Here is a 24,964-nt window from a genome sequence, read left to right as displayed (position 1 = left end):
AGAACAAGGAAGGGTTGGCTACTCAGAGCTTCATCTCTCTCATGTCTGGGAAAAAAGACATCACATTACCTCTTTTTTGAGAGCAGTCTTTTGCCTGTAATTTAATATTCCAGTTACCTGTGCACTGCAGGAAAACAGTGACTTGGCTGTTTATGGACAGACATATGGACATGATACATACCAGTAGGCCTGGTTACTGAAAGTCAGCTCTAATCCTGGAGCTGCGAGAGAGCAAAGGGAGACCTGTGCCTGTGTTAATGATCCCTGACAAGGAAAAAAAAAAAAAGTGGGATATATGAAATGCTGCACCTACTTTCAGAGTAGAGTTGGGCTCGGTCCAGACGTCTAGGAGTCCAGGCAAAGACAATCACTCTGCCTGCTTAGAGCATCAGGAAAGATGCATTCATCTCTACCTGCTTTGCACCCAGTTATTTTTAGACACAAAGAAATTGTAGTAGTCCTCCTGCATGTTAATAAAAAGTGTGCTGGAACTCTGCCTCTGATTCTTCAAGTAACCTCAGTGCAACAAAATAAAAAGCATGATGTTCAACATCACAGCCAGGCACTTCACATAGAAAGAAAAAAATATATATATTTTTGATTATATAAATGGATACCTGTTCTTGTCCTTTCCAAGTACTGGCAGAACAAATTCACCAGGACCAAAGATGAAAAATTGCTCAAGTGTCTCAGGTTGTTTTAGATCCCATGTGGCAAAATTGTAAGTGAAAACAAGCTCTGACCCCTCTCTGAACACTAAGAATGTGCTATTGCCCCAACTCTTGCTGGAGCTATATGAAGAGGATACACTTAATATATTCATGTCTTTCTTTCCTTAACAGTATGTTAAATTGAATTGATGAGCTATGATATTCAATAATATACCTGCTTATTGACAGCCTAGGGAAGTATGGAAGCTGAAAAGATTACATTGAACATCATCTTAGCTTGCCACAACTGGATAAGGATCAAAAAATCTGCTGCTAGAATATTCAATGAAACGATTTTGAAAAATTAAAGAAGAGTTTAGAGAAAAATGACTGCATGGTGAAGGACAAGTGCATAGTCATGCTGTTGAAGGTTAGATGAGTTTATATAACTTGTTACCTCTGAATCATCTTTACCCTGTATGAAAAATTACATGAATTTGAATTTAAAAGGGGGTGGTGATTTAAAAATATGGTCATATAATTTGCTTTGTATATGAAATAAGTGTTTCATAAATACTGAGGCTTAACAATATTATCTAAATTGGGGGGAAAGTGGCCAATGAGTGATTTTCATGCCTCAATTAAAATCATAAAGGAATTTGAGAGCACATCCAAAAAAAGGATTAGGACATTCTTCCATCATGTTTAATTCTTTTGTTTTCATGCTCCTATCCATAGTGGAGTTTCATTCATGGTAAGAAAGTGATAGAAAATAGAAATAGAAAAAGAAAAAAAAAAGTGATAGAAAAAGAAGTGATAGAAAAAGAGAAATAGAATGTCAAGGCAAATCTGTATAATTCTGAGCTACCTTAGGTGATGAAAAGAAAATAAGAACAAGTTATTTTCTTCAAAGTTCCAGAAGAATAATCTTACTTCATAGAAAGTAGTTAAATTGGCATCTATTAGTAAGAAAGTAAAAGAATGTAAAGAATTTAAAATTAGGTCGTTATCAGCAGAACTGTGAATATATGATGCTAAAAAAAAATAATAAAAAATAAATAAATCTGGCATTTCTTACCAAGTAAGAAATCACAAGGGGGAGCAGAGGGGCAAGCGCTGATCTCTTCTCTCTGGTAACCAATGACAGGACCTGAGGAAATGGCTTGAAGCTGTGACAGGGGTGGTTCAGGCTGTATATTCTTCACTGAGAGGGTGAAAAATGTAAGCAAACCCCATGTCACGCATACAAAACATCTGACCGTAGGAATAAAAGTATACATCATTAAATATTCACATATGAACAGTTCCCTTTTGGGGGGTGAATGTCCTGGTGGTTTCTCTGTTCTCCGTGAGCTGTGTCAGATTTTATGGCACTGATATTTCCCTGCAATCACTTGGTCACTTCTTGGTTCTCTGAAAACTCAGGGGAGAGATATGCACTACAATGCTTGTTTTTTACATCTACAGAAAATGGAAGATCTTCCTTTTTTCACTCTCTGCTGACTTTGTGAATTTAAAGAATCCATATACATGTAGCTATAGAAATGCGTGATACCCAGCACAGGAAACATTAGCTACATCAAACACCATTTAAATAGTTGTTAAAAGAATATACAGCTGACGACAAAGAGAGCTGTTAAATCCCAAAGCATTCAAAGAGTTTGACCAGTGACAGCTCCCCAAAACCTTCATGCAACATTCACATTTCCAAAATGTGAATGTCTAAATAATGAAATATTTTGACAGCAATAAGGAGAAAAGAAAAAGTAAATATTAAATATATTTATGTGGACATTTTAGAACTGATTAAGTAGTTAGGGAATAGTAAAAAGTTTTACTCTGTTTCATGAACAGGAAGATAATATTCCTGAGGGTCATTTTATCTCACAAATTACCTTTCTTTACTGAAAATCACATCTGAGGAATCTCTCTCACTGTCTGTCTGTTGCTGTTCTGAATTACCTATCTGTATTTAGTCCACTGTATGACTGGGGACTAAAAGTAGAAAAAAATAAAAATTAGGCTGTGGGATTTTTTGTTTGGTTGGTTTTGTTTGGTTTTGGAGTGTGGTGTGCAGGGTTTTTCCTGTTAGAAGCTGCAGTAGCACCAGCTAACAACATCCTAGAATCAGAGGCACAGACTTATCTGGAACTGAGCATTATTACACCCTGCAACACTTCCAGCAAATTCTCTTCCAGTCCTTTTTTTTCTGGTGACATGAGGTATTTATTTGTATCAGAGAAACGTAGTTCAGGAAGATTCATCATCTTAGTCAAAATGATTTAGCTCGATGGTCTTAACAATATATAAAGTTATCTCAAAATAGAAACAACAACAACAAATAAGCTATCAGTAATGCACAGTACTTTTCCTTTCCCATAAAATATCTGGCTCATGGCTTTCAGCTGCAACTAAATGTGGCCAAAGGAATGGTATCTGAGTTTAAAGTGCCTTAAGAAAAAGAAAAATACCATTATTTCTTCTCTTTTTTATAGCTATAAATCAGAGATAAAATGTTTGGTGGTGGGAAGGATGTGCATATATTATAATAGATATAAATACCTTCTGAGAAATAAGAACCCGAAGTACGAAACATGGACCACTAGAGGCTCCCAGAAAAGCTACTGGGGCTCCTTGGTGTCACCTGGGTTGGACCCAGAGCAGCACTAGTAGCATTATTTTAGGTGGTTTGACTTGACCAGTTGTGCAAAAAATTAGGTATCTTAAGAGAGACTCTGCAAAAAATAGCTGACTGAAAAGTGGATTGAACTAATTAGGAATTAACTGCAAAGTGAGGATAATTAAAGGATGTCTCTAAAGACCTTTCTGATCCAGCTGTTCAACTGATAATAACTTAGGTCATGTAAAGGTAAAACAAACAAACAAACAAACAAAACACACGCACACACAAAGAAATTGATTCCAAGGATGCTGTGGACATGAGATTCAATGGGATATGGGAGCCCCTGATTCACTTCTCTACTTGGACAGAGCATGGATAATTCCCATAATCTGTGTAAGTGCTTTCAATGTTAGAGTAACTGTCATAGAATAGTTTAGGCTGGTACAAACTCCTTAATATCATCCAGTCCAACCTTCTGCTTAGAAATACTAACTTCAAAGGTTGCTTCAAAGGTTGCTTCAGACAGTCAAGTTCTGAAAATCTTGAGACTGAGATTCTGCAGCCTCCCAGGGCAAGCTTAACCACTTCACTGTGAAGTATTTTTTCTTATGTCTAATCTGATTTTTCTTTGTTGCAAATTGCAAATGTTGTATCTTCTTATTCTTTCATTGTTCAACAAGACATGGAAAGAACAAACAAACAAACAAACAAACAAAACTATCCTTGTTGTTCAGGTAAGCAGGGATCTGGTCTCCTTATGTTAGTGATCAGACATACCATCAAGCTAAAGCCAATATTAAGGTGTCCTTCTATAATTAAAAATTTGCTTTTGAATTTCATTTTACATGGCAACTTGTTGTCAATATGAATTAGCTATTGAGTATAGATGATGGAGTTTGCTATGCCTTAAATACATGACTTGTATGAATTGAAGCTTTAGACTATGACGTGTCAGTGTCAGATCTTTCTTTTATTTATCAGAAATCTTGCTTGTCACTGCATGAAAAGAAAGCAGTGAAAATTAAGACTTTTCCATTTCTGTACCTTCATTCTAAGACAGCATAGCACAGCTGTCACTTTATGTGGAAAGTTTAAGGAATACTATACTCCACTGCTAAAAACAGGTCAAGGGCAGAAAACTTTCATGGTGATTTCAAAGTTTAAGTGCTCAATACACAAGTACTATGTTAACACATCTATGAAAACTAAACTAAAATAAATAAATTTTGCAGTTCCAAAAAAATGAAATGTCATTCTCTTTTCTTCCATTTAAAGATTGTTCTTGACCTTTGAAGATACTTGAAGTTCATTGAAAAGGAACGCTTACTAGTTTCAGCTTGTACTAAGCTAATAAAGCCACTTCAGTACAATAAGTCTAATTCAATGTATGTTCCTCAAGGATTTTTGGTGCCACTTGCCACATATTTGTATGTCTTATATTTAAAAAGTGATAAACAAAGTATTCTTTTCATACTACTAATAAAAAAGTCTTATAGTCTTATACACTGCAAACAAACCCAAGTTACGTAGTTGCAGCTGCAGTTCAGGATTAAAGAAAATGTGAAAAACTTGCCTTTGGTTCCTCGCAAAATTAAGACCGAATTCTGATATAAACAAATTCAAATGGTGATGGATTTCTGTAGTAGCTGAGCAGTAATCGTATAACATAAATTAGGGTGAATATCATACTGTACATTTTTGAAAACAATATATTTCTTTAACTGTAGAAATGAGAAATCGGCTTATATTCTTACCTGTTCTACTTACTTTTGAAAAGTGGGTCATCACATAGTAGTTTTGTTGTCATTGACACTCAGTGATAAAATAATCAATAAATCTGCCATCAGGAAATAACTTTTTCTCAGCTTAGACTGAAAGAAAACACTTTTTTTGTGTGTGTTTTGTTTGTTTATTTCTTTGTTTTCTTTTTGGTTTTGGTGGTAGAGAGTTTCTGGTGGTTTGTTTTCCATTTATAGTTGATGTATAGTCCAGTAACCAAAAATCCTTGATATTTATGAAATAATGACTACTTTTGAAGGGCATTTGGAAAACAAAAATGAAGCTCTCCTGATCTCTTTTTGTAGCTCTCAGACTTTTCTGTAAACTGTTAGTCTTTTGGGAATGTCTTTTTGGCCTCTGTTGTATGGGAATGTATGAAATGTATGTTGATGACTCTAGTGTTCTTGATAAAATACCTACTGTTTGTGATTGCAGAAAATGGTCATTTCCATTGTTCCTAAAACTGAAAAAGAATTGACAGCAGTAACATTCAGCTGGATCTACACATAGAAAGCACGGGATGAAGTTGATTAACTGTTCCTAGTATGTTAAACTAACACTAAAATACCAGTACTCTTGGAGAACTCTCATCCTCTCCCACAAAGGTGAAAGAAGTTCACGGAGCATCTTCAGCCTGGAGAAAGGGGAAACATATTCCTGGTACATAGTGGATGGATAACAGAAAATTAGTGTGAGATGTTTTAACTGAATAATAGTGCCAATGTGGAAATGAGGTGGAGAGAATATAAGAGGTGCTAAATGCAGAGAAAATAGAGAAATAGAGGAGGAGAAGAAATATATGAAGGAAATGAAGAATGCGAAAGAAGACTGAATGAAATACATGAGCAGGAAAAATGATGAAGAACAGAGTTAGATGAAGAACAGAGTTAGAAGGCAAAGTGTAAAAGGCATGAAGAGGAAGAAGCAATAAGTAATAGGAAGACATATGTAGTGAAATGAACTGTACAGAGAAATAAAAAGCAAAAATGAGAAGGTAAATTGGAGACAGATCAAGTGCTCAAATTTGAAAAAGTTACTTGCCTACAAGCAAAATGGTAATTCTTGCTTCATGTTAAGAAGAAATTTGACTGTATCCTCAGTTAAATTTAGTACCAGAGTCTTCATTTTTCATGTAAAAGATTCTGCAAACTCAAAAGAAAAAAAAAATTAAATCAAATTGATTTTAAAATGGTGTTCTGAGGCAGTCCAAAGACATTACCTATGCTCTTGCAGAACTTCAGCACTCAGGTTTTTATATTCTGGCATCCATCAAGTTCAGTCAAAGACCTTAACCAGTAGATAAGAGAAATTAAGCAAAATATATTAAAGCAACTGTTTTTGTTGTTGTTGTCATCGTTTTTGTGCCTTTTTTTTTTTTTCTCCAACCTTAGACTTTCATGAGGTATGTTTTGTAATATGGAAGAAACTGCAAGAATGAGAGAAAAATTAATATGTTAATATCAAGGACACAGGTTAAGAAAATTACGTTCATTTCCATCTGATAAATTTGAGATTAACAGAAAAAGCCTTCAGTTCCTGTGCCTCCAAAAAGTACTTAAAGAGCAGTACTCAGAAAAGCTGGTACCAATGGGTTATTCAGTGAGGTAATGAAGAATGTAAAGTAGGGAAACATAAACTGAGCTGAGAAATGACTAGGCATGAAAGGCATTGAGGAAATAAATTGGCACAGATGGTGATTAGTATGTGAAATGGACCGCCAAAGACAGCCACAAAAGCTATAATAATAAACAAATTCCAAAACAATTATACAAGCACTTAGAAGAAAAAGAATATTACTGGGTACAAAGTCCAGATATTAACAGTGGGACATGGGTGACCTGTATGTCTCCTTTTCATGGTGAGGTGTTACTGTTGTTGTTGTCAGGATACACAGTATGCCACCAAACGTATTTAATGTCCTGGGGGAAGGAGTTCTCCCCACTACACACTGCTCACAGCCATTATTCTGCTGCCTGTTTCACAGACTTGTTGCACACACACAGTCAACAAATAGGTGTGAAAGTTAATTACTCCTTGGAGAATGAGACATTCTGAAAGATTTGTGAAGAATGGCATCTTAAAGGGAAATTCACAGTGCATGAGAGAGATTTAAAACAAACAAACAAACAAAACAAAACAAAACAAAAACAAAACAAGCAAGCAAACAAATAAACAAAAAATTCATATAACCCATCTCCCAGTCTCTCCAGAAAAGCTGCATACTCCAAGGAGAAGAAGAAGAAGAAAAAAAAAAAAAAAAGGTATAATAATGAATTAATTAAAAGACTTGAAATATTTCTTCCCTTATATTAGTACAGGAGATTGATTATATAGGCTGAACAGTTGTGTTTGCTTGTTTTTAAATTAATCCTATATTCACCATTTCTATTAAATACAAAAAGTGCGTGTGTGTGCATATAGATATGTATACTAGAACTTTTAGTGAGTACATATAAAAGGGTGCATGGAAATATATTTGCTTTTAAAAAATTAAGTTACATAAGTTTGTTCAGGCATATGTAATCCAATTCTGAGGTTTAAAATTTTCCTGTTTTCCTCTGAAGTAGATTGTTAGACAAAAAACTAAGCTGTTGTTACCTGTGCTGCCCCAGGAAAAGGAAGTCAAGCTGCTACCTCCAAAATGATGTGCATCTTCTGGCCCCAGAGTACAGACTGAAGGGCAGAATTCCAAAGCCTGCTGTCACAAGAGCAAATGCAAAAGACTTGGAAAGAGCTGGAAAACTGTGAGGGATACGGAAACCTGGAGAGGAAAGGGTTCTCAGCGTCTTGGCTAATTCAATGTCCTTAGAAACACATAAAATCTGACCTGCATGATCATTGTTTCTCAATCAATTCTTTGGAACAATTGTCCGGCCCATTTATTATTGTTTATGTTATAAATGCAGCAAGCAAGAATCAGCAGTGTTTAGTAGGTCACAATAATCTACACAAGCAGGTCACCAGGGAGAATGGAAATGAGTGGCATTAAAGTACCAACCTGCAGTCATTACACATTAGGAAAGGAAAGCAGCCAGAAACAGTGCCAAATTATTTCATCCTGTTTTTTATGAGCTTTTTGAAATAAGGAGGATTATGCAATTACTATTTACCCAGCAATATTGATAATAATAATTATTATTATTATTCCTCCTATTAAGACTGTTTCTACAATCTAAATAGAAACAGTAACTGTTTTCATAGTGTGTATGCAATCAGTGTGTTAGGTGCCTGGGAAGCTGGCAAGCTGGTAAGGAAAGAATAAGGTAACAAGGATTAAATAGAGGTATTCTGGCAAGAGCAAAATGTCATTTGTAAGCAAGAACAATTGGAGCCACTATAGAGATACTGACCTTCTTTTAAGCAAAACAAATAAACAAACAAACAAAAAAAATCCTGTAATGCAATGTTTGTTTTTTTTTTGTGTATGCCAACCTCATCTTTAATGACTTGAACATCTATACTTCATACAGACAATTTTTCTCACTACATATTGATCTGTTTTTACCAGTATCTGTTTCCTGTAACCTTGTCAATTGATCCTTAGATTTTGAATGTCTTTTCATAGGCTAGATCTTTTACTGAATTTTTGGCAAACATCTAGGACAACATAGATGATGACAAAGGAACAACAATGGCTATTCAAACAAAACACTTTCCTGCTTTTCACTCTACCTCTCTACCTTTGTGGGAAAGGTATGAAAGATGAAAACTTTCCTGTTTTAATGGCAGCAATTCATGAAGTCAAGACTGAAAATAAAGAAGTAGAGGGAAAATATATTTGCTATGCTTAAAGCAAACGTTTTAATGGAACTATTCATACTGATGAGCATGTCCTTTCCTGGTTAGTTACAGCTAAATGTTTTTACTTCCAATGTGTTTCTAATCTGCATGAAATTTACCATCCTCTGTCAAGTTGACTGGGTTTGCTAGGTCCTTTCAAATTCCCTAAATATCCTGTTTAATTTAAGTTAATTTTTAATAATTGGATGACATCTGAAAATAATTTATCATTTCCTTTTTCACCCAATGCATCAAGCTTTTTAGTAAATACATTAAGCCATGGCCTAATATGAGTTTTGGAAGAATCTACTGCGCAGCTGTGAAGACGAGGGTTTCGTTTTACGTGAAACATACAAACAAACAAAAACATTAATTTTTACAAAAACATCATCTCAATTTATAATCAATGTGAAACAGTCTATACTGAAATCAAGTAACTGTGATTATTCCACACAACTAGTTGCACACAATCAAAAGAAACGAAATTGTACATAACAACAGTTACTGCTTAGTAACAGTAATGTAGCAGTTTTTATCAGTTTCTAGATCAACTTACATTTTGAAGGGTATATTTCTGGAAAGGGAACTGAGAGTCACATATTTATTTTTTTTTCTTCTCTTCATGCATAGCTCTGTTTTAGAGTGAAACAAGAACAAAACCTTGACACAGAAGTAAGATTAATACAATGTAGTCATTGTAGTCCTTGAAGTGTTAAGAACCAGAGTTTTTAGGACTACGAACAGATGGAAAAATAGAAGATTAGAAATGAAACTGCCCAAAGCTACAATCCTGTTGAACAATTTTGGACAGAAGTATTCTTCATGCACTACTTTCATGCACTGGAATTTCTTAGTATTTCTCTGTTGTCCTGCACTGATGAATAAACTCTTTCTGCATAAAATGCACAAAATAATGGGGTAAAACATTTCAGCCTAAGTATATTTGATCCACATCTGTTTAGACTATGATAGGGAGCAAATAAAGAAGGGAGAGAACAATTGACTCATAATGCATTCTGGGGCTACAAAACCATCTAATTCATCCACCTTTTCAGAAGTAAAAAATGTATCCCTAAAGCCAAATACAGATTTTCAGGTCCCTGTTCCAAAACATCCCAGCCTACAAAAGATTTAGGATATTTATTAGGTTAATACATTTAAGAAGAAAAAGGCATCAAGAAATATTAATACCCATTTTTGGGGGTTGACCTCAGTTAGCAGCTAAGCCTTCACACATTCTCTTGCTTAATTCCTTGACTGGGTGATATGGGAGACGACCAGAAGAGCAGAAGTTCAAAACCCATTGGTTTGGATAAATACAGTTTAATGGGTGAAGCAAACTGCATGTGCAAGCAAAGCAAATTAAAGAATTCACTCACTGTTTCTCATTAGCAGGTAGGTGTCCTGGAGAGCAGGACTTCAGCGCATGTAATGGTTACCTGGGAGGACAAATGCCATAATCACAAATGTCTCCTGCTTCCTACTCCTTTCCCAGAGATTTTCTGTCTGAGCACAAGGTCATACGGTAAGGCATATCCATTTGGTCAATATGTGTCTGCTGTCCTGGTTGTGTCCTTTCCCAGATTTTTGTGCACTCCAGTGTACTCACTGGGGCAAAAAGAGAGAGAGAAAGGGAAAGAGAGAGAGAGAGAGAGAGAGAGAGAGAGAGAAAGGGAAAGAAAGAGAGAAAGAAAGAAAGAACGAATGAACGAACAAACGAACCTCGAAAACCTCGAAGTTGTGCAAGTACTGCTCAGCAACAGCCAAAACACTGATGAGTTAGTTATCAACACTATTTTAGGCACAAACCCAAAGCACAACTCCATATGGGCTGCTATGAGAAAATTAACTCCATCCCAGCCAGACCCAGTACACCCACCCATGAACTGCAGTCCAGATTCCAGTTTTCCTGTGCCTGAAAATAACCAGCTCCTTCATCCATGCAATGACCAGAATCAATGAGAGATGTGAGTAATTTATGTATCAGCTTTTGCAGTGACTCAGTTGGCAGATGTTTTAAAGGCTTATCCAGTTACTGGGTTGCTTAACTACCAGAGTTTACAAAACACCAGCATTACGCTGGTTCAAAATAGCTAGAATCTGCTTAAGAGGCATGATCTTCTAATAATATAAGACCCCTCTAAAGGCTCAGAAGAAAATATATTCAGTGGGTATGATCTGTATCTAGAAGCTTGAGCTTCAAGTGCAATGCACCACTTCAGTACAGTGGTAATTACAAGTAAGCTTGCTCAAAAAAAAAAAAAAATCTAGTGTCCTATTTAGTACATAAAGACAGTGTCACTGTGAACTGTTGCCATCTGTAGCTTCATTAAATCTACTGATGCAGTGTCATAGCTAAAATCATAAAAGAGGAAACAGTTCTGTGAGTAATGAAATGCTATTTATTACAGTGTGGTCTCATTTTGTAAGGAAGATTTGTGGAAAAGATGAATGGCTTAACTGTGACTCATAGTTAAAGAGATCATGGCTGGAATTACATGTAATTATCATTTCTGAGAAACAGAGGTTTCTCACCTCTAAGTTTGGACAAAGTGTCAAGGATTCTTGATTAGAAATCTGCCACCTTTACAATGCTGTGGAAAGCAGAGGAAGTAAAGCGGGCAGTCAAATCAACCTTCATTAATCTTGTATGCTTTAAGGTTACAGCTCTTATATAAATAGGATATTAAGATAAATTACTACGAGTCAGTGTTCTGCCAGAAAAACAGTCTCAAATTCTTTTGCTGGCATACAGCTTTGTCTGTTTTAAGCCATAAACAAACTGTGCTATATAGTATGTTTATGTCCCTCAAGCAGATGGCACTCTGATTACTCATATTTGTAATAGACTATTTCTACCCCCACCCCCACCCTTAAGAGAAAGCTAATGATGTGAGATAAATTTTAAGCATCAAAGCAATATTTTAAAATTGCCTTTGGTTGGTGAACTAACTGTGGAGGATTTCTTAACCCCCACTACTCCCATATAATGTGGAAACTGAAAGAAGCTCTTTAGGTCCATTTTCATTGCATAGTATTTCCTCATTATATCATCAGCTGTGTTTTCATTAAGTCTGAGACAGATACATTCAGCTGCACAAATCACAGTCTCCCTCAAATACAATTAGATTTAGAGCAGAAGAAAAAGAAGGAAGATAATGTAATTCAAAATGTCTTTCCAAATTGGGATAAGTGTCTTAGAAAATATCCAGCCTTCAGAGTCAAAAGTTGTTTAAAATGTATTTCTTTAGCATCCTAAATGCTTACCGGTCTTAGAGAATAGTACCAGGAAATATTTTAGATCCAGCAGCATGCTGAATTTGAGGATAATTTGCATCTATAAATACTCTGAAGAAAGGAAGTGTCGTTAACTTTTGAGGGAAAGGTTTCCACATGGACCCTGTAATACTCTATATGTTGGTCTCTTGTGGACACCAAAATCCAATATCTGAGGACTCTTGTGACTATATTTTTGCTTCATAAAATTAGCTTCTGAGGTGTGATGTTAAGTGTAAATCTTTCACTGCCAAAGTCAATGATGCAGAAAACTGAAATGCATGATAGGAGTTGTATCAGGGCAGCTGAACCAAGGAAAATAGTGTCCAATTCCAGTAACAGTTTCTGTTAGCTCTGAAAGTGAGCAAAAATAAAGATTCTTGCATTAGAAATATTAAAACCCTATGGTCCTCTGTGATGAAGGTGGTATATAAGGTATAAAGAATCAGGTGCCATACTGAAACAACATTCAGGTTTAGGTCAATCAGATAGAGTCTCCATTACTCCAGGTAGAACTTATTTAGATCCAGGCAATAGTCACCTATTCTTCAGGTACAGGAAATTGTCAAAAAAGTTTTGGTTTCAAAGTTTCTAGCCAATTTTTTAGAGATTAAAAATAATGTCTAGCAAATGCACTTGATATCTGTGATTAAGAAGATTAACCCACCTGATGCATCAATTTATGGAAGTTCACCACAGAGACAGCCTTAAGAAGAGGTAAGAAGGTCTGGGGGTTGGCTTAAAACTCTGTAGTAATCTGCTCACGGAGAGAAATTATGGCCAAGCAAAAGGTGAGTCAGTGTTCAAGTTTTGATTAAAAAATAAATAAAAAAAATATTAATACAAAATATAAAAGGTATTTGATCAAATCTGAAATGAAATAAAATCATCATGCCTAAGGGCCATAATCATAGCAAATACAAATAAAGGTATGAAAGCGTACGCAATCAGACTCTTACTGCCAAATTTTGGCACCAGCATTGGAATTTCCTAAGCAGTGTTTATCATTGAAAATATTGCCACAGTATTACATTTATTAAAAATACCAAGAGCAATCATTCATCCAATTAATCACTTTTCTTTCTAACATAATAAGGAGTACAATATGTTTAAGTGCAGAATAAGTAATTTAATCAACTGCATGGAGAGTATTCACTGAATCAGACTGGATCCACCAGTCTTATCACGTGTGTTTTTCATTGTCATTTCTTTGGTTGTTTTAATGTACATGTTTTTCTAATGCTTGTACTAAGATAGATACCAAATTAACTTGGTATCTATCTAGGCCTTTATAGTCTTACATACAACCTCAGTAGTTTAACGTTATCTTTTTTTTTTTTTTTTTTTTTTTTTTTTGAAGGCCATTTCACGAGAGTTTACAATATCCTAAGAAATTGACTTTGGTTGATCAAGCACACACACTGGGAAAGAGAGAAAAAAAAAAACAAAACTAACTGTCCCAGTTTTCACTGCAACTATGAAACTATGAAATTCAGAATTCAAACACTCCATGCAATGATCACTCAGAAAACAAAACTCTGAACACAGTTAAAAGTCCAGAGTATATCAGCTGGATAGATTATTTTTTTCAAAACGGCAGAGATGCCATTTTGGATACAAAGTCTGTTCTCTTCCATTACTTACAGCAAGAAAACATGTTCTATATGATTCCAGTAGGTTCAAATTTAGTATATGTTTCAGAATTGTTTCTTAATTTCCAAAATAAAATTTTCCAGCTAGACAGTTATTTTTTCATTGCTTTTTTTTTTTTTTTTTTCCAAATCAAAACATTTTGGAAATATTTTTCCCAAGGAGAACATATATATTATTACAGAATATAATATAAAATAAGTTATGGAACTATATCATGTTGTATTTTGTCTAATGGTAGAGAATAATTAAGCTATAAATACATATTTAGATTATATTAAGTGGCATATTTTCCAGTTGGTGCACAGTAAATTAGCTGTAAAAGTCCTATTAGTGTTAAGTAGAAGCTGCATTACTAAATCTGTTTCCATCACTCCAAGGTTTACCACTTAAGTTAGCAGTATGCAGGAAATTCAATGAGAGGAATTGTACTTCTCCCTATATATAGATTTCAGAGTTAAAAAAAAACTCAGTATATGCCAATACTCATTATTTTCAAGCATGATGTTTAACACCTGTTACATATGTATTGTTCTGTCAAATATAACATAGCTCAAACTTTAAATTCAAGTTAGCAGATAAACTATAGATTGAGACATACCATCAGCTTCATAATGAAAATCCTAGAGGAGGCAGTTTCAGAACCCAAGTCTGCTTGTTATCCCAATTTCTTTTGCAAGATAGATCTGTGCAACCAGACAGGACTTCTGTTTACCTATTACCATGTCAGATGTTATCATAAGTTTTGCAAAAACATCACCTGTGTAGAGGAGAGATCATATAATTGCCCAAAGCAGAACTAAATCACAAGTCTGTGCCAGAGATCTTTCACAAGTCTTAAAGAGCATTTTTGACTTTCATGTAAACCATGGTAAAAGTTTTCACTTCTAAGTCTGTAGACAAGTCTCAACATTAAATCTGGTAGGAAACCAAGTTCTAAGAACTCTTGCAATAGGTACTTGGAAATAGTATATCCATGTCAAGCTTCATACCAAACCTGAGACCAGTATGTACATGTGTAAAGTCAATGTGCATAGATAAAATAACCAGCTGGAGAACTGGTGGCACTGTAGCCACAGCTACATTGAACTCAGTATCAGCAAATTCACAATTGCTTCCATGACTACTGTACTGGGTGTTTTTCTAGGGGAGTATTTTAAAGGAATAATTGCTGTGGTTCCATTAAAATAAGGAAACCTAGTACAAAGACTCTGTCATCTTGGTGATTTACTCAAAAACAACAGATCCAGAATTTTAAAGTATTTTTAATAAGACTTTAAAAATTCAATGAGATTTTTTTAATTAGAAAATTCTGATTTATTTAGCTTTATCTAATATCTAATAGCACATCTGTTGGTTCCACCATAAAATGGAAGGAATCTTCATTCACTAGTTTTACCACAGAGACAATAAAGTCTTCAAAATTGTCAATGTATGGAACAGACTCTGCACTTAAATTAGAATCTATCATCATTTCAGCCACATCAAGACCGACATCAATAATTAACCATACTTTAAAAAGACACAGCAACTCAAGTTCTTCCCCCCCCCCCCCCCTTTTTTTATGAGATATTAGCTAGGAAAACTTTAACATCCTTCCAAACTAGCTATGAATATTTTAATTGCCGAACAGCATGTCCAGTAAACTATTGTGACAGAAAAACATTTTCATTATATGCGTATGTTGTATAAAACATGTAAATACTTCATTTGTTAAGGAGGCTAAAGACTATGTCCCCAGTTCATTACTAGCTGTGGAGTGTACTTGAATAAAAAGACATAAATTATGTGTGACAAGAAGTTGTTGAAGGAAATGCCTGCCATCTCTTTGATCTTGGCCCTGAACTCCACGGAAATATCCTAAAAACTATATAATAATAATAATAAAGAAAGTGTGAAGTAAAAGGAACAATGAACCAGGCTGCGTTATCATTGTTGTGGCACTACATAGGAACAGAAGTGCTGAGAGTCATGACACCACAGCCAGGGTCTCGTACACACAGCAATGCACATGAAAAAGTAGCTGAAGCTTCTGAACTTTCATTCTGGTCCTATTTCTTCATATGCAAAGCTCTGGACTTTGGTTGATCTTATAGGAAAATACAGTTGTATTTTAGTAACATTGTGAGCAACTTCAACTTCTGAAAGAACTTCGTAGATAATAATCTCAGATCACGCAGTTTCATCAAATTTGTATCCATACAGGCTGTGATATGACTCAGAGATTTCAAAAACAGAATTACTGGAAAATGGCAAAGGAATATGAGTATTTATGTGTGTGCGCACAAAACTAAAGCAAATAAATATCATGCAAGGAAATGCACATCTATATCCTTCAGGCCCATAAATGCTTCATTATCTTAAAGCAGGACATCAAAGAACTACAGGTCCCAAACACGACAAGTCAACGGCAATTATATTAATATATCACAACATCCATGTGAATGAAGCAGAAAAGGTATATTTTTTAAGTTTCCATTTAAATACTTTCTATAAATCACCCTTTTATAAAGTAATATCTAAAATGCAAAAATTAAAAACTAACAGTCACAGACAAACAGCAGTATATACAACATTGATATAATGAAATAACCAGCCACAGCCCATGTTATACTTTGCAAACCTAGTACAAAAAATAGTCTTATACTAGTGTCCAAAGTTTAGATTTTTATTTTTAGAAAGATTGAACTGACAGGTCTATAATAAATTCCTAGCATGGAAGCTTGCTTTTAGTTCACTTAAGGGCTGTCTATTGCAAACTTATTGTAAACTTATAAGTCAACAGAAACACAAGTAGATAAGTATGCATTAATATTCTCTTTAAAGAATACTGCAGATTTGTCACAAGAAGATGTACAGAATCTATTTCAAATAATATTTATATTTCTCTTTGTCTATTGCAGATTTTATCTGGAAAACTTGAAATTGCTAGCACTCCACAAGTCTGTGGAGTCTGCCCAAGACATTAAGTCTGAATGTCACCTTGTTAGCTTTTTGTTCTTTTGAGAAATAACGATCAGGTTCTTCCTAACACTACATCATTTGCTATTCAAATACCTTGATGTATTTTTCTGCAGACTAGCAACTACAGTAATGAAGAGACACCTGGAACTGACTTTCATTTACTGGAACAGACAGGCCTTTATGGAAAAAGCCTCAGGGTCTCAAAAGACAGCTATTGCAGGTCTTCCTCCCCAGATGTATCTATTCAGCTATAAATGCTAACTAGAGGCATCTCCTGTGCCTCCCATGACACAGCTACTCCAAGCTTCATACCAAAGCTGTAACCAAGTCCTTTTTGATACACGTTGATTAGTGCTGCTTGTCAGCATCTTTGATGGATATACCCTTGGAGAGAAATGCAGACATATGGCAAGAACATAGATGAGGACTGGAATCACCTGCAGCATATCATTGCTAGGATATGAACCACTGAACATTAGACCACTGAAGAAACTGCCCTGACACACTGACTCATAGCACAGTGCTCACAGGAATGTCACTCTACATTCTTTAAAAATAAACAATGTTCACATATATTTAGTTATCAATTAAAAGGTACATACAAAAAATATTACATACAGTGGGATAATTTTTTCAGGTGGGACTATCTTCTGGGAAAACAAGCAATGATAATTTTAGGCCTTTGTAGACAAGCATATATTTTTATTGCAGGTAAATACAGAAGACTTAAACCTGCTGATTAATATTGATACTTACTAATGAAAATTCACAATTTACATGGAGCATGCTTAAAATAGGCACATTTCTCAGTTTGTTATCTTACCATAAAATTCATCCTTCCAGGTTCTGCAACAAAGGGGAGTTTCAAGCTTCAGGATGTGGAATACAGGAACTTCTTAAAAAATTCTATCTCCTAAAATGTGTCCTTCTGGAGAAGTGTTTCTAGTGATAAGCTGCACTCATTAATGTTTCTCATGATTGTCTCTAATAATGTAAAGATTGTCTCCCTTTTAAGTAAAATGTTGTCCTGTGAAAATGTATTTTACCATTTCTGTTATAGCATTTCAGGGGGTTCTACAGTCCAAGCTTTTAAAAATAAGACTTAGTTTTGTGTTTCCATCGCCAAATTTCCTAATGGACTGAAGAAAATTTTTATTCTTGAATGATTATTCTACCTACATGCTTGCTGTACATTCTTCTATATGAAGAACTACTCAGACAAGGCAGGTATACAAACTGTCAGAATAAATGTCATGTACTTTTGTAAGAACAATAGGTTGAACAGTAAGTACACTTCACTCTTTTTAAACCTAAGGGGAACTTTACATTTAATGAGTAAATATGAAGTCTATAATACTTCAGATTAGAAAACAGATGGAGAATAGCATTTTTGGACTTTACACTGGGAGTTTAAACTTATCACATTGTTAAAAATGAGACTGCACACAGCAATAGGAACAATAGTATTTTTCTTTTTTTCTTTCTGTAGCATATGTAGTGTGCAAACAATCGCATAAATAATGCGTTGCTGGTGATTTCTCATTCAAGAAAGCCTTCCCTGTGCAAAGCTTACTGAGAAAGATAGACTGTAAAACTCTTTGCAAAATGGGAAAATTATAGTTTGTATATTATATACAGTGTTTTGCCAGTAGTGAATCTGTTTTATTTTTTCTGTGATTTTGGTAATTGAGAAATGTTCTGGCTCAACAACACTAAAGGCACCACAATCCTACATTTATCTACATCATGGGGAGACAGAGCACAAACCTTTTCATTCCGCCCTCTTTCATGTCTGCCTCACACTGCCTTCAGTAAAAATGAATCTCAGCTGTAGAAGAGCCCTCTCTGATGAGGTAGCTCCATCTCCAAGTTCTAACGCTAAAAATGACAGAAAAAGCTATAAATACCATTTTCATGTTTAAAGAAACCTTTCACAAAGGTTTGTAGATTGAAAGCAATGCTTCCACTGACAGCAAAGAACCATTCCTCTAAAAAAGATGTTGGTCAGACATCAGGTGGGAACAACTTCATAACATTACCAATAGTCCACATAGTTCAAGGGCTTTAAGAAAATTCTGATTTTTAGAGACATCCAAGTACCCACTATTTCTGAGCCTTCAATAAGTCTCCAAACCTCTACTCACTGAAAGAAAGAAAAAAAAAAAAAGGCTTCATGATTATTTACAGCAAAAGAAATTTTAATATAATTATTTTAAAGTAAATTATATATATATTGATTACATAAATTAGATATAAACAAATTATTTTGCATTCAAGCAATATTTTTAAACTTTGTCTATTTGATGAAGACATATGACACTTTCTCAGTAAGTTTATTGGGATCTATGAGAGCACCATTTTCTTAAGAATCTCACCCTTTACATGTTCTGAGTTGCTTAGATCCAAATTCTTTCATATTTAATATGCATGAAGTTTTTCTGTTTGTTTTCAACGTCTTTGCTTTCAAAGCTGTCCAAATAGTTCTTTGTTCCATATGTTTCCATTTTATGACAAATTAAGAGAGGAGCATAGAAAGTTATACCTATCCTATCTCTGGTCCCTGCTGCAAAAAATGCATCTCAATTACATATCCACTGTGCATATTCCAGCTGTTTCCACACTCAATACTAGAGTGAGAACCAGCCATAAAACCTTCCTCCCTATACACTTCCCATGTAAAGAAAGTCCAGTTCACACAACTGTGATGGAAGAAGTGCTCTAACTAATGCTTTATATGCAGTATTCATACTCAGAGAATCCTAAATTAAGCTGAAGCAGGCAACAGAATATCAAAACACAAGCTAACTGAGGGAGCTGCTTAATTCAGTCCCCTGTTATCACAGCTGACTGCATCATGTAGTCTTGACATAATCATTACTTCTCAGTTCTAAATACTATGAAACAATAGAGTGTCTAAAGATATACCCATAGACATGTAGCAATAGACACGTAGCAGCCTGGCAATTCTATGGGTAGTTTAAAAAAAAAAAAAAAAAAAAAAAAGATTCAACTTTAAAATAAAGGAATACATTTGGTTTCCTAATGAGGTATAACATACTCATTTCTTGGACTAGAAATGCTTTAAGGTTCATGAGGGTATTTTGATATTATTCAAGAATGATAATTTAAGAAGTGGTTTGTCACACTGAATAATTTTGTAAAATCCTTGTAAGATAACTGGGATCATAATAACGTTGCAAGTGTAACTGTAATTGATATTTAATCAGGGATATAAAGCATAATGTCTTGGGAAATATTCATTAGCTGCTTTGGGTTATAAGAGGCAAATTTAAGAAGAGTTTTATACAGCTTTTTTTCCCAAGATGGCACCTTTTACATCTGTTGGACATCTTGTTTTTGTTTTTTTTTTTTTGTATCAAGAAAGTTGTGAGTATTCAAGAAAGTACGGATAATTATCTGACTTTTGTTTCTTTGGTCTTAACGGGAAACTATGACACTTCACTCCTGGTCTTTCTTAAGTCAACCATAGGTCAACTGAACAAAGATATTACATCTAAACTAATCTCAGTCTAATTTGATGGTCAACACTGATACATGAAGTCATTATCCTTGCATATGCATCAGTTCTAAGGAAAGGATGACAGCTTTAATTTTGCTGCATATTAATGATGGTAAAATGTAAGGACTGGGAATAAAGAGAATAAGCATAGTGGGGCTACCTTTACAAATGCATTCAGCTCTGATGCAGAATAAAACATGTCTATTTGCACGAAATATCTACTGCTTCTGATATATGTTGAGAAGCAAAAGCTGTTACATTGCTGTACTGCTTACCAAAACCAAAACAAAAAACAACCAAACAAAAAAACCCTGTCATCTGACATATGGTGAGTGAGGATCTTCCTCTCACATAGTTATAGATATTTTTAGTAAACTTAATTGATACTCCCTGACAAAGTTATACTGCTTCTCCCTTGTACCTGGCAGTAGAATAATATTTTTGTAATGCATTGAGCACTAGATCTTTGCCAATAATTAACTCTTGACTGAAATTGTCAAATAGGAAAGACCAAACCAAGCCATTTTTTAGATTTGCTAACATTTTTTTCCTAGAATTTTCAGCAAAGTCACTTTTAATTAAGAATGTGCAGGCATTTTAGCTGGCTTTACAAATGAAAAGGGAGTGTCACAGCCTTTTTCAACATCCTCACCTCTGCAATAAAGAGAGAAACAGACCCTGGTACTAAAGTCCCAAGTTAATTCAGAGTAGCAGTTCAACAACACATTAATATTGTTGCTGGATTTAGGTCTGTGATTCCCAAGCTATGACTCATAGCCAGTTGTTTGCTCACAGGACCCTCTGATATTGCTTGCATCTTCCTCTTTTCAAATGTATGTGATCCCTTAGGCTGACTGGTAAAGCAACATGAGATGCTGCTCAGAGCATCCTATTAGCATGGAAAAGTTGGAGATCACTTCTTGAAGCATCAGAATTCATCCCAGTTAGCAAAGCAGAAAAAACATTATAATGCTAAGTCGAGATTTTTCCATCACCCAGTAAATCTTGCAGCAGCAGGTTAAAGTATGTTGGTGAAGTATGTTTTTAATGAGTCTTGGAGAATATATTGATGTCTGGCCTTTGTTACCATCACAGCTGAAAATTTTATTGCAACCAAAAATAGAAAGCAAAAAATCAAATTTCAGTTGATTCCTGTACATATGTATTTCTAGCAATTACTGTTGCATTAGTAATGCATTAAAAATTCTCCACAAGTATTATATGTTGCTGAACTTAGTTAAATACTAAGCTTCTCCTCATTGTAATGCCATTAAGAACGGAAGTGTCCTTTGATATGATAAATGGACTCATGCAGATATTCGTGCAAAGCACTATGTTCCCGCATTCCTGGTACTTGCACTTTTTGGTGACATTTACCTTAGTGTATTGTTCTGGGTTCACTAACTAGTGAAAAGAGCTTAACCTGGCCTCAGTAACTTCTAACCTCCTCAGCAAAGAGAATCAGTACCAAACTGCCCAGCACTTCAGTGAACGTATTTGTTAGCTTTTATTAAGCAAAGTTATCCCACTGATAGTACTGCAAATCTACTGACTTATGTTGTGCCCATGGGAGGAAACTGTTCAATTAGTGCAAAGAAAGTGATTCTTGCCTTGATAAACTCAGATCAAAGAGACTGTGCTGTGGTCAAAACCTAACTAATGGCTATGGTGACATACCTCAAAGAAATATACTGGGAAGTTCAATGTAACATTGTTGTGCTTTCATGTTCAACTTTTATTTTAAATCACCTCTGCATTACTTCCTTCCTCATTATGCAGTGGATTTTCCAATTTCTTTTTAGCTTGCCATTGTTTCAAGACTGATTTTTATAGGTTGTCTTTTCTTGTGGGTCCTACTTTCTTCCTGCACTCTCAAGAGATCTATTATGGCATGAAAAAGGCATGGAAAAGTTAAAAAAAAAAAAAAAAAAAAGCTTCCAATGTGAATTTCACATTGGCTGCAAGGTATAGGTGGAGTTTCCAAAAATGTTTCTCTTCAACCTACTCGAAATAATTTGATGTCATGAGGTTTTGAAATTACTGCTAAAGTGGAGCTCCAGTGACCAGAACACAAAGCTGAAAGTTGGTCATTTGGGCTATATACAGGGCCTCCACTTGTCAGGATGCTGCCTGAATGTCCAAGAAAAGCCATAGGAAAATAACAGAAAATCCCAAAATAAAAAACCTTCTATCATTTTCTCCATATACCTCAGTGACTTCCTTCTCTCTTCCACCCCAAGAAATCAAGTTCTGAAAAATGCTGCTTTTCTTCTGCATCAAATGCAGTTCAGGCAGTTTTACTATGCAACCACATGTAAGAGCTCTTGAGGTACTGTGCTATCGTCCAAGTTGTTTGTTACAGCTTTGAATTTGCCAAGACTGTGATTTTCTATGGAGGGAAAATAAATAAATAAATAAATAAAATCTATTGAATGACTATTTAAGACCAGATGGAATTTTTCATTTTTTTCACTTATCTTTTTCTTTTGAACCATTCTGAGAAATGATTTTGCAAAAACACTTCTACCTGCCTTCTCTCTGAGGTGTCCTGCTTAATGTGACATATATTTCAGCAGCTCTCTAACTCCAGGTCTCTTCTGGGATGGGTATACACTTGCCAGTAACAGACCAAATGGCACTTATGCAGGGACCTCAAAAGTGTGCAAACAAAATATGTTCCAGGTTACTGCTTGATCATTTATTTGTCTAAAATGACATTTTATTAATAAGAGATTAGTCACATTTAATTTGAAAACATAAAACATCTGATGTAAGGGTCATGGCAGGTCCTATTTCATATGCATTATTTTTTGACCAGGAATCCAAACTCACAGGAAATAGAGAGTTAGAAACATATATTCAAATTTCCTATTGCAATATCATACTCTTAGATAGCTGTTAATATCTTACGTACCTCAGAGCAAATTCTACTGTTTATATCTCAACCCCCGTTTGAAAATATCCCCAAAATTTTCCCCAAACTTTTCTGGCCTTCAGGTTGTAATAAAGACCTGTGCCACCTTACGCAATTTCTCACCTTCCTGCATGGCTTCCCTAGGACAAATGTCATGAGAAGTTAGTATTTTTGTGTCCTCACCTCCTTCTCCAATAGCTGAAGCATGCTGCTATAAGAAATTTATCTTTACTCAATTGTCTGGTAAGAAAAGCTCAAGTTTAACAGTGTTAATCATTTAGTCAGTAAACGTTTGAATGAAGATTAATGATCCCATATAAAGCTGAAACAATAAGTGCAAACGCTAACAGTTTGCTTCATTTCTTGTTACACTGATGATTTAATAGAACTATACAAAGTTTCAAATTAATTTCTTTTCAGAATTATTGTTTAACACTTTCTGCATTTTCTCCCTTATCCAGCCAAGCCCAGGTGGTGGTGAGTCCTGCCTGCCAAGAGTGACACCAGCTGCCACTCCTACACTTTCAGGCTACCACTGTGCAGTCTGGTGGCGTAAGAGACCACGTCGGTCTGGGGTTTAGACCACTCAATGAAAAGAACCCTCTGCAACTGCTTTGTGATGACATCTCGCATGCAGCTGGACATGGATAATCTTCAAAAATAGTGCTTGTACAAAGTTGTGGTTCATTCAGAAAGTGGATGGAGCCACTTGAAAATATGCTACTGCAACATTTTTTGCTTCAGTTTAACAGTGAAGAATAATATCAAAACTTTATCATGACAAATGCCCTCTAAGTAACAGTGATTAGTTTTCTGAATATGCGTTATTTTGGCTTACGTGGTTGACTTAGTAAAATAACCATTTCTGGAATAATAAATCAGAACTTCTACTTCCCATATCAAGCTGTACTTGATTTTGACATTTATGTTACTTGGAAATAGTTGAAATCAAATTATTTAATTTCCTTCAACTTTTTTTTTTTAATGTCAAGCATTAAAAGATATAAATATGGCTTGCTTGCTTAATTTTGTAGAATGATCAGTAGAAAAGAAAGATCTGCCAATTAAGCAAAATCCTATGCCCTATAAAGACAAAATGCAATAACCAAGGTAAACATAAATATATATGTTTCTTTTTTCTAAGTGGAATTTAGCTATTACAGACAGACAGACTCTCTTCTGAAAGACTTCCAACAGGAAAATGTCAAGTCCTCAATACTGCATGGAAAACAAGGGATTCCTATCCTTACAGAAGAGATGTAACTAGATCCAAATATTGATTTTTTTTTTAAATTATTATTATTTTTTGAGTCAAGACTTACTGTAGAAACTGAGAAACATCAGAATTTTGTATCTGCACCTCATCTCTCATTTCTGCCATTTAGAAAGGATAATGAGTGTCTCAGCAGAAAAAAACAGAGGATCAAAATATTTTAATATATTAATTACTTTAAAAACTAGTTCAGCCAACTTATTTGTGTCTAAGCACATTTTAAACAAAGTGGCTATGAACACACACAATGGAACACATTATCATTATGACAAAAAATCCCCAGTGTTTCCCTGTTTATGTTATTAACGGTGAAAGCTAATCTCTGCTTTCCAACAATGAAGCCCCATCAGGGAACAATCTCTTCCCCATGTAACAGAGGCAATAAAATGATCAGGTAAAAAATCTAGTCAAAAAAAAAAAAAAAAAGAGAGAGAGAGAGTTTTTGCAGCCACAATAATAGGACTGAGAAATGAAAAAAAAAAAAATCAGAAAATAGATTCAATTATTGAGAATTAACTTTAACGTATTAAAAAAA

The 24,964-nt window shown here is 34.9% G+C and overlaps 1 long non-coding RNA gene across 1 annotated transcript; it reads left to right on the top strand.

The window, feature by feature from the left end:
* The first annotated feature begins 947 nt into the window (after window positions 1-947).
* LOC121069569 lies at window positions 948-5,547 on the top strand. The gene is made up of 3 exons (XR_005819489.1): window positions 948-1,080; window positions 4,549-4,658; window positions 5,488-5,547. It is a non-coding gene; the product is annotated as an uncharacterized LOC121069569 (long non-coding RNA).
* The last annotated feature ends 19,417 nt before the right edge of the window (window positions 5,548-24,964 follow it).

The sequence above is a fragment of the Cygnus olor genome, chromosome 4, assembly GCF_009769625.2.
Source record: "Cygnus olor isolate bCygOlo1 chromosome 4, bCygOlo1.pri.v2, whole genome shotgun sequence".
In the NCBI taxonomy this organism is placed as follows: Eukaryota; Metazoa; Chordata; class Aves; order Anseriformes; family Anatidae; genus Cygnus; species Cygnus olor.
Note: the sequence above shows the minus strand (reverse complement) of the source record. Positions and strands in the feature narration are given on the sequence as shown.